The 8354-nt window shown below is 40.7% G+C and overlaps 1 long non-coding RNA gene across 1 annotated transcript; it reads left to right on the top strand.

The window, feature by feature from the left end:
* The first annotated feature begins 317 nt into the window (after positions 1-317).
* On the top strand, positions 318-8102 carry LOC142748734 (uncharacterized). The gene is made up of 2 exons (XR_012882302.1): positions 318-4158; positions 7053-8102. It is a non-coding gene; the product is annotated as an uncharacterized LOC142748734 (long non-coding RNA).
* Positions 8103-8354: the final 252 nt, after the last annotated feature.

The raw sequence follows: 8354 nt of genomic DNA on the forward strand, positions 1-8354 counted from the left end.
TATATAAAATACAATGCATAAGATGGAAATTATTTAAAAAACATTATTTTGCAGTTATATATATATATATATATAAGTCCACCGTCCTGCAGCACCAGCCTGAAAATATGGCTGGGTGCACGCCCTGGGAACCCGATCACAGTTCCTAATCCTCCAATATGTGTCCAAAAATAGGCAGCACCCCAAATCAAGGTGAAAAAAGTAGCTTTTAATAGCCCTCGTGCAACGCGTTTCGGCTCAATACAAGGAGCCTTGTGAATATATATATATATATATATATATATATATATATATATAAAAATAACTGCAAAAAAGCTACATTGATAAAAGAAAAATATATATAATTTTTTTTTATTATTGCTATTTTTTCCTAGTAAAATAAAAATGGGAGCGGTGCCCATTTTCACCTTCGTAATGCAAGAGATGAAATAGATGGTGGCAGCGAGGGTGATTTAGCATGGCCACTGTGATGTCTGGGTTACGGCTAAAAATATTTGGTTGCCGTCTAACAAACCCATTAAGGATATAGAAAAAATATTCATAAGGGAGTTTGAAGCATTTCCTAATGAACAATCCCTTTCGGGGCACACCTTGCCACATTTTTAGCCCCCTCTAGTGGTAAGTGACAGGTACTATTTCAGGTACTATTTCAACACTGCCACAAAGCGACAGTTTCCTGTAATATGCGGTACCTCAGCCTTACAGATCCTGCTCCGGTTTATGACTTCTGTACGGATTGACGCCACATGATCTCATCCGATATAAATCCCAGGTACTTTTCATGGTATGTTAGTATGTGAAAAAGTAAGGACGCCCTTTTATGTGGACATATCAATATTTGATCTTTATTCTTACAGTATATAAAGATAAAGCTGAGGTCATTGAACAAAAAGCAATACCAGTGATTTTGCAATAATTCATTAACCCCTTTATGATCAGGCCTGAAAAGCTAATGACCGGCTCATTTTTTGTTTTTGCCATTCAACAGCCATAACTTTATTATTTTTTTATTGACGTGGCCGTATTAGGCCTTGTTTTATGAAATTGTAACATTTCCTGTGCAGTTTGGGGGTACAAATAATTTACTGTGTCATTTATTTTTGCAGCGCGAATATAGAAAAAAGTGATTTTCGGCACAGTTTCTTTTTGCTGGTTATACTGTTCACGTTTTATGCTAAATAACCTGTTAAATTAATTCCTCCGGTTCCACGGTCGTGTAGATACTAATATGTGTCGTTTTTTTTTTATGTAATGTATAGACAATAAAATATATTTTATGCTTAATAATGTCTTTTTTTTGTGGTCATTTCTTTTTTATTATTATTAGCATTTTTTGTAAACTTTTTTTTAAAATCCCATTTTGAACAACTTTTATTTTATACTTATAATATATTAGCATACTCCTGCATACCAATACATTATAATGTTCACTATGACATAATATGCCCTAACAGCAGGCATACAGAACAGACAGCCCTTGGGGTCCTTTCTAGGTCCCCAGGGCTAACTGTAGAGGCTTCCCCCAGTCTCCGATGGGGTCACTGGGGAACCCAGTGATGCAATCAAAAGGGGGAGTCCCCTTTGATCATGCCTCGTCACGAACCGTGACTATCAAAGGATTGAATGGCCAGGATCGGAAGTTTCCCGATCCCGGTTGTATTCAGGAGGCTTCTCTAAGTATAGGAGACTTTAGTATTTTTACTTTTTGACATTTCCATCAGTGAAATTTTTGCAGCCTTTTTCGAAGGGTAGAAAAAAAAAATTGGAAGTGCCCAACCGGGTCGTGTGATCTGCACTTATCTGTTTTTAGAGAAAAGGATTATTTTTCTTGCCAAAGCTTCATGAATAATTTTTTTTGTGTGTGTGCAAAACTCTGTAAAAACACATATTGGAAATCGAAATGTGCACAGCAGACGCCGAGACCAAGTTTAATTTCTTTCTAGACAAAAGAGAAGTACCAGAAATACTGGCACGCAAACCAAAAATATAAAAAAACGTATGTGCGGTGTATGGATATTTTAGATAGGTGAAGGACGTCACTATTAAACAATACAAAGTGTCCTTGTGTTGGGACCCCCAGCGATCAGCCGTAATCTGATGGGAATCCTGGCAGTAAGTTATTTACACAGCGGTTTTTGGCACTGATTTTGAAAATGGAAACCGTGTTGGAATCCGCGCCAAAAAAAGCCCCAAATCTGCCACCATTGATTTCACTAGGAAATGGAGGCGTTTTGTTACCCGGGTTGTTTTTGACCACTCACTGGGAAAAAAAAGTGTCATGCCCCATCTTGGAGTGGTTTCCATCTCTCGCATTTTTCACCTATCCACTGAAATACCCCTTTAATTTTCTTCTGGGTCTCCGTAGTGCACTCCGCATACTGCATAATTAATTATTTCTTGCTGTGCATTGTTAGAAATATAGGGATTCCGCTTATTTTGGGCAATTATAGATTTTAGAAGTCACCGGGGGGAGGGGGGTTCTATAGCTCTAAAATCAGCCATTCTGTAGTAAAAGTTTAGCCTCTCCAAAATAGCAATAATATATTGTTATAAAACAGGACTTCAAATGAGGCATTAGAAGATGTTCTATCTGTACGCTATATCATTGCCGTTCCTCTGTTGCTCCTCCTGGAAATGTATAAATAGACAATTGTTACATCCTCTTTGTAGTGGGGTGTGCCGGGCTCTTACTGCAACAACCAGGATTACAGAAACCTCTGATCGTGGCTGTATAATCCCCTAGATGCAGCGGTCATTAGGGAAAAAAGCTATGTTGATGGAAAAATAAAAAAGTTTTGCTTTTTGGAAGGCAGGAAGGAGCAAATAAAATTGAGGGGTTTGGGTTAAAGGTAGGGAGCAAGGTGGGAAAGCGAAACGCCCCTTTTCCGAGCATCTCCCCAAGTCCATTTCTACATGAGCCTTTGAGACGCTGCATTTTCTATCCAGCAGTCATGTGAAATATGAGGGAATGCAGGTCTGGCAGGCCCGCCGCGCTGTGTCACTTTTCATAAGGGCTCTGACTGTTTAATGACTCGAGGTCTGGAAGACAGGACTGATTGAATTCTGGGTTTTCATTTTAAGGGCAACCATTACACTGGCCCTACAGCTGTTTGTAATTGAGGGGTCCATGTAAAGAGATATAATTGGGGCCCACATCATATGGATATCTGTACGGCGCCATGTGTACAGTATTAGGACGTGCAAGACAATATTTTCTTATGCTATTCCCTTTGAAACATGAGGATTCAATGAAGAATAAATAGAACCGTGACAGTACAGTGCGCAGCGTATATATATGCTCTAGGTTCTCCAGTATATAGTCTTTCCGCCAGTAGGATAAGGATTATACAGTGCCTAAATTCACGATTCATTATTTTATTTTTTATTTTTTAAAATATGTTGCATAAGTATTCAACCCCTTCAGACCCACCTTTTGCTGCAATAACATCTTTGCACACTGGAGGTGATTTTCCTGGCAGATTTGTTTCAGGTCGGTTGGATGACGCTTGGAACCGTTCATGATTCTCTTCAGGCGTCCCATGATCGCCACGGCAGCTGACCGCCCAGCGGGCAGGAGCGCCTCTCCGGTGTCAGAGAGTACGGAATGGAGGTGCACTTTAAATAGTGCCACCGATTGGATTGAGATCCGGATCGACTTTGTCATGGTAGAACCTTTTTGTTGGTCGATCACTTCTGTACCATTTTGGCCTTGTTTTCGGGATTAATATTTGTAGTCTGGACAACTCTACTTACTTTTAAGGGGTTTGAAAACTTTTACAAGGCGCTGTATGTACCTTATACATATCTTCTAGAAACTTTTTGACAAGTTTAATGCATTTATTATCAACTGGTGCCCCTTCAAATGCTGATCAAAGATGGTGTCAACCGTTCATAGCAATGTACATTAGAGGCCGAGCCCTTTGTACTTATTCATACATGTGCCCCATGGCAAAATGTCAGTGTGTGATAACATTTTCACTTCTTTTTGTAGCCATTAATACATGTATTTATTGTTTATTTTAGATACAGAGAACCCATATATTTTCCAGCGCTGTACAGAAGTGGACGTTGAGTCCTTGCCCTATTGGAGTTCCTATGAGACAAATCTGGCATGCAAATTCAAAGTCTTCAATAACTTGAAATACAAAAAGGGGCAAGGTGAGTATATCATATACAGGGCCGGCTATCTTATTACCATTTCCTATCCACAATAAGGTCTAGCTCCCATTCAGGAATCTCAATCATGGAAGAATAGATTGTAATGCCTCATGCACACGACCTTTGTGCCACCCGGGCCATTTTTTACGGCATCTGAGTGGCACCCAATAGTCTTGACGGACCCATTCACTTTACCGGGTGAATCGGGTCCGTGAAAAATGGACAGCCCACTCAGTCGTTTGCATGAGGCGTTAGTCTCACTCTAGCCCCGTCCCTTATTGCTATGATGACATTTCCAAAACCAACCCCAATTAAAAAGTTCTAAGATCCTGGTAATACAAATAATTCTCCAGAATTCCTCCAAAAAGTACTCACAAAAGACTTTCCCCAAACTAGGGCCGCACAGTTTCTACACCATATAGAACTTTGCACCAATTGTGGTGCCCATGTAGATCAGATAATGGTGCGAGCACCAATCAGCATTGTCCATATTCTTACGTCCCCTACGCTGAATTACCCATATTATTGTTTCAGCCACTATAGTAGTGTCCACAAAACAGATTCAATCACTTACCAGTGCCCACCGAGTAGTCAACGTAACAACGAGGCCCATACAAAGAATTGCCCATGCAAGGATACCAGCCATTCTTGTGCCCATACAAATGTGTTAGCCACTGTAATACAACACGTTTGTCTCCTCCATGGTTCTGCTGCCACTGGGTGACAATGCTACCTCTCCATTCTACCATGGATATATAGGGTTGGAGAATTCCAGCGCACCAGCACCTCTAGTGGCTAGAAGTGGATTATGTCCATTAGTCCCCAAAGCATGAGCATGGACTATTATGTAAGAAATTATTATTATTTTTTGTAGTGATGCAGTTTAGAAGAGGACTGGACCGGGAGGGGATCCCGTGCTGCATTCACTTTACCCTGTTTTTATCGTCCCCCGTCCCCCCCCCCCCGCGTTTTATTTGAAACAGCGCTGTGATTCGATCTCATTCATTTCAGGGGATCAGAAGAGAATTTCAAAATGCTCATTTCGGTATTCGTTTCTATTCATTTCATTGGAATTTTGTTTTCTTTGCTTTTAAAGGGGTATTCCAACCACAAACCTTAATCACAGAAACATTAGATTGGGGGAGGGAACCCCACCGATCTCTAAAACAGGGGACTATCGTCCCCACAGCCACAATGATCACAAAAAGGAGAAGTTTGAATGGAGCGGCAATTCAGCTCTGCTCATTGCAAATGCTACGGGAAAGACATAAAAAAACACTGCGCTGTATTTATCACTCTCATAGAGTTTGATTGGAGCTGCAGGGTTTCCGAGTTGTCATAACCCCCCCCCCACCTGTCTAACATCACCTATCCAGTGGATAGGCTATTTGTTTGAGGCTGGAAAACCCCTTTAAGGGTTGTGGAACAATATCGAATTTTTGCTTGAATTTAATAAAAAAAAACATATATATTTTTTTTTTATATTACAAAAACAATCAAAATATAATAAAATGAGAATTGTTTTTTTTTGTATTTCTGAGCTAGTAAAAGTTCAACATACCTCCGTCTATGTAACCTCCTGCTTGGGACCAGTTTCCTTCCTTCCTAATCTCTCACAGTTTGAGACCAGTGAAAATTGAGGACAAGATTGTGATGCCCTTTAGTCAACTCCAGACAAAAACAAGACCGTGCCAAGATATCTTTAAATTTATTACATTATTTCAGTTCTTGCAAGTAACTTTCTTCCAAACTTTTTTAAGAGTCATATTTTCCAAGGAGTTTATCAAAATAATTGACAGGTCGGCAATGCAGACACCGTCAGAGCGGAATGTTCCTCCAGGATTGTTCGGAAGATGCCTTATTGTCCATTTGGGATCAAGAATAAAGCCAGATCATGTGCGCCGTTCCTAAAAGCTTCTGACAACCCAAAGGGCTCAGACATGGCACACACAAAAAAAAAAAAAAAACTTTTTTTTTTTTTTTACAGATTTACTGGCATGGTAGTCAGACAAAGCTACCGATATTGACTGAATGGGCCGATGTGTTTGATGGTTTACCAACAGTCCCCCGATTACAGTTATCGGAAAGGAAAGAGGGGTCGGGCATATTCTATTTTACTATGCCCATTCCTTTGTTCCAGGAGGAGATAAGCCGCTGCCAGAGTTGTCTGACAGCTGCTTATGCTCCTTTCCCCATCGCCATAAGCAGTTCACTCGGCTAGCCAAGAGTCGTTTTCCCCCATTTCCCATTGGGAAGAAAGGTTGCACATTTTTTGGGCAATTTTTTAGCACTGTTTGTTTAAAAAAACCTAATTTCAGCTACAGATCGAGGTAAAACCTCATGCAATAACATCAGTGTTACAGAATTACACCTTGCCCCCCAGATCAGATGATGGGAATCATGACAGCAGCAGAAGAGGAGTGTTCTGATCATGTGGGAGGCAGTGACCTGTCCCCATTTTTGATTATGTTAGAGAGGATGGGACTGCGTGCAATAGGGGCAGTGATGTGAAGAGAGTTATAGGGCAATTGGGAAAAACTAAGCAGCGCAGAGTATATCAGGAAATAAGTCTGCTGATCTATAGGAAGATGGTCACTGATTTCAATCTGTTAAGGATCATGGGACTGCATAATGATGTGAATATAGGCTGGTAGTCTCCAACCTGTGGCCCTCCAGCTGTTACAAAGCTGTTACTAGTTTTACAATAGATGAGCCACAGGTCATCGACCACTGATGTACGTTGAAAGAAAAACTGGCTGACCTTGTGTTGGGTTGAACTACCTGTGCACCGACCAAATGAAATGCTTCTGAGGTCCAACTGTCCGGCTGTACAGAAAAAGAACGCCGCCTTCCTTTTATTGTATTGCATACCATGCTGTTTTTATTGTACACAGGAAATAATAGGTTATTTGTGCAATTAGCCCCCGAAAAGTGATCATTTCAGAACCTGTCCCGTCAGAGGATCCTCCGGTAGGCCTCTCTCACCCAGGGCTAACATGAAAGAATATAGTAGCAGCGTGAGGTGAGTAACTTTTGCGCCTTCAATTGGGGGAGATTTCATAAGCAAATGGTGCCATAATTCTTGCAAAAATTACACCCAAAAAGTACCGCACATGGCGCACAAATTTATTGTACTTTTTGCACCTTCCTCAACCGTTTTGAAATGTGTCTAGAAGTAGGGCCATGGCTAAGAGGAGTCACCAAACGCTTTAGTTTTTTTTAATGGTGTGCGATTTTTATGCACAAAATACTGGTGTAAAGTATGGCATCCATGAGGTGGCAAAAGGAAGAGAAAAGTGTCCAACACCTCTAGCAAAATGCGCCAAGTTTATACTGCGCGAACCATTGTGAAACGTTTGGTGAAGTTTTTGCCTGTCCGGTCTAGTTTGATCTTGTCCAAATTAAGGACTGAATTCATAAATCTGACCCATTGTCTTTAAAATATAAGAACATGGAAACAAATGGAATAGACAAAGTTATCACGGGCACAGACATTTTTGGCTGTGATTTTTGCTCCATTCCTAGTCTACAGTAGTAATGTTCTCATAAGCCTCCTGTCCTAGTTAAGGTAAGAAATAGAAAAAGGGGCTTTATAGTAAGGATGTTTTTGACTTTATGTTTTTGTAGACCAGACTAACTTTGCCAGGGGCCAGAATACAAACTAGACTGAGATGTTACAAAGAGAATTTAGAAGTCCGTGCAGCAACACGATCACCGAAGACAGAGACTGTGCTGGAAATGTGCCCAGAGCCACGAGCAAAACGAGGAAAAGAGGCCAAAATATCTGGTGTATCACAGGACCTGGAGCTTCTTGGCTCTCCTACATGAGAAGGGGACCGCATTTAAATACCTACTGGACCAAGTCTGAAGCTCGGATGGTTTTTGGGCTTGAAATAAAAGTAATAACATATTCTTATATTATTCATATAAAACCCATCACAACAGATCATTACTATGTATGTTCTTACATAAGAATGTCTGAAAGAGGCAGCAGAACAAATATGAAGATGGTCCATTGTAAGCCTTCACATTCGGCAATATCCCTGCCGAGTGTTCTTCCACCTAAACCCTAAAAAGTCTGGTTTGTCCGGAATGAAATCCGATCTCTGACTCCCCTCCATTTAACGCCCATGGAAGTCTAGGAAACACATCTGGGTTGCTGTTTGGCATAGTCCTCATGCAGTAGAGCTGCCTCC

This window comes from Rhinoderma darwinii, chromosome 3, assembly GCF_050947455.1.
Source record: "Rhinoderma darwinii isolate aRhiDar2 chromosome 3, aRhiDar2.hap1, whole genome shotgun sequence".
Taxonomy (NCBI): domain Eukaryota; kingdom Metazoa; phylum Chordata; class Amphibia; order Anura; family Rhinodermatidae; genus Rhinoderma; species Rhinoderma darwinii.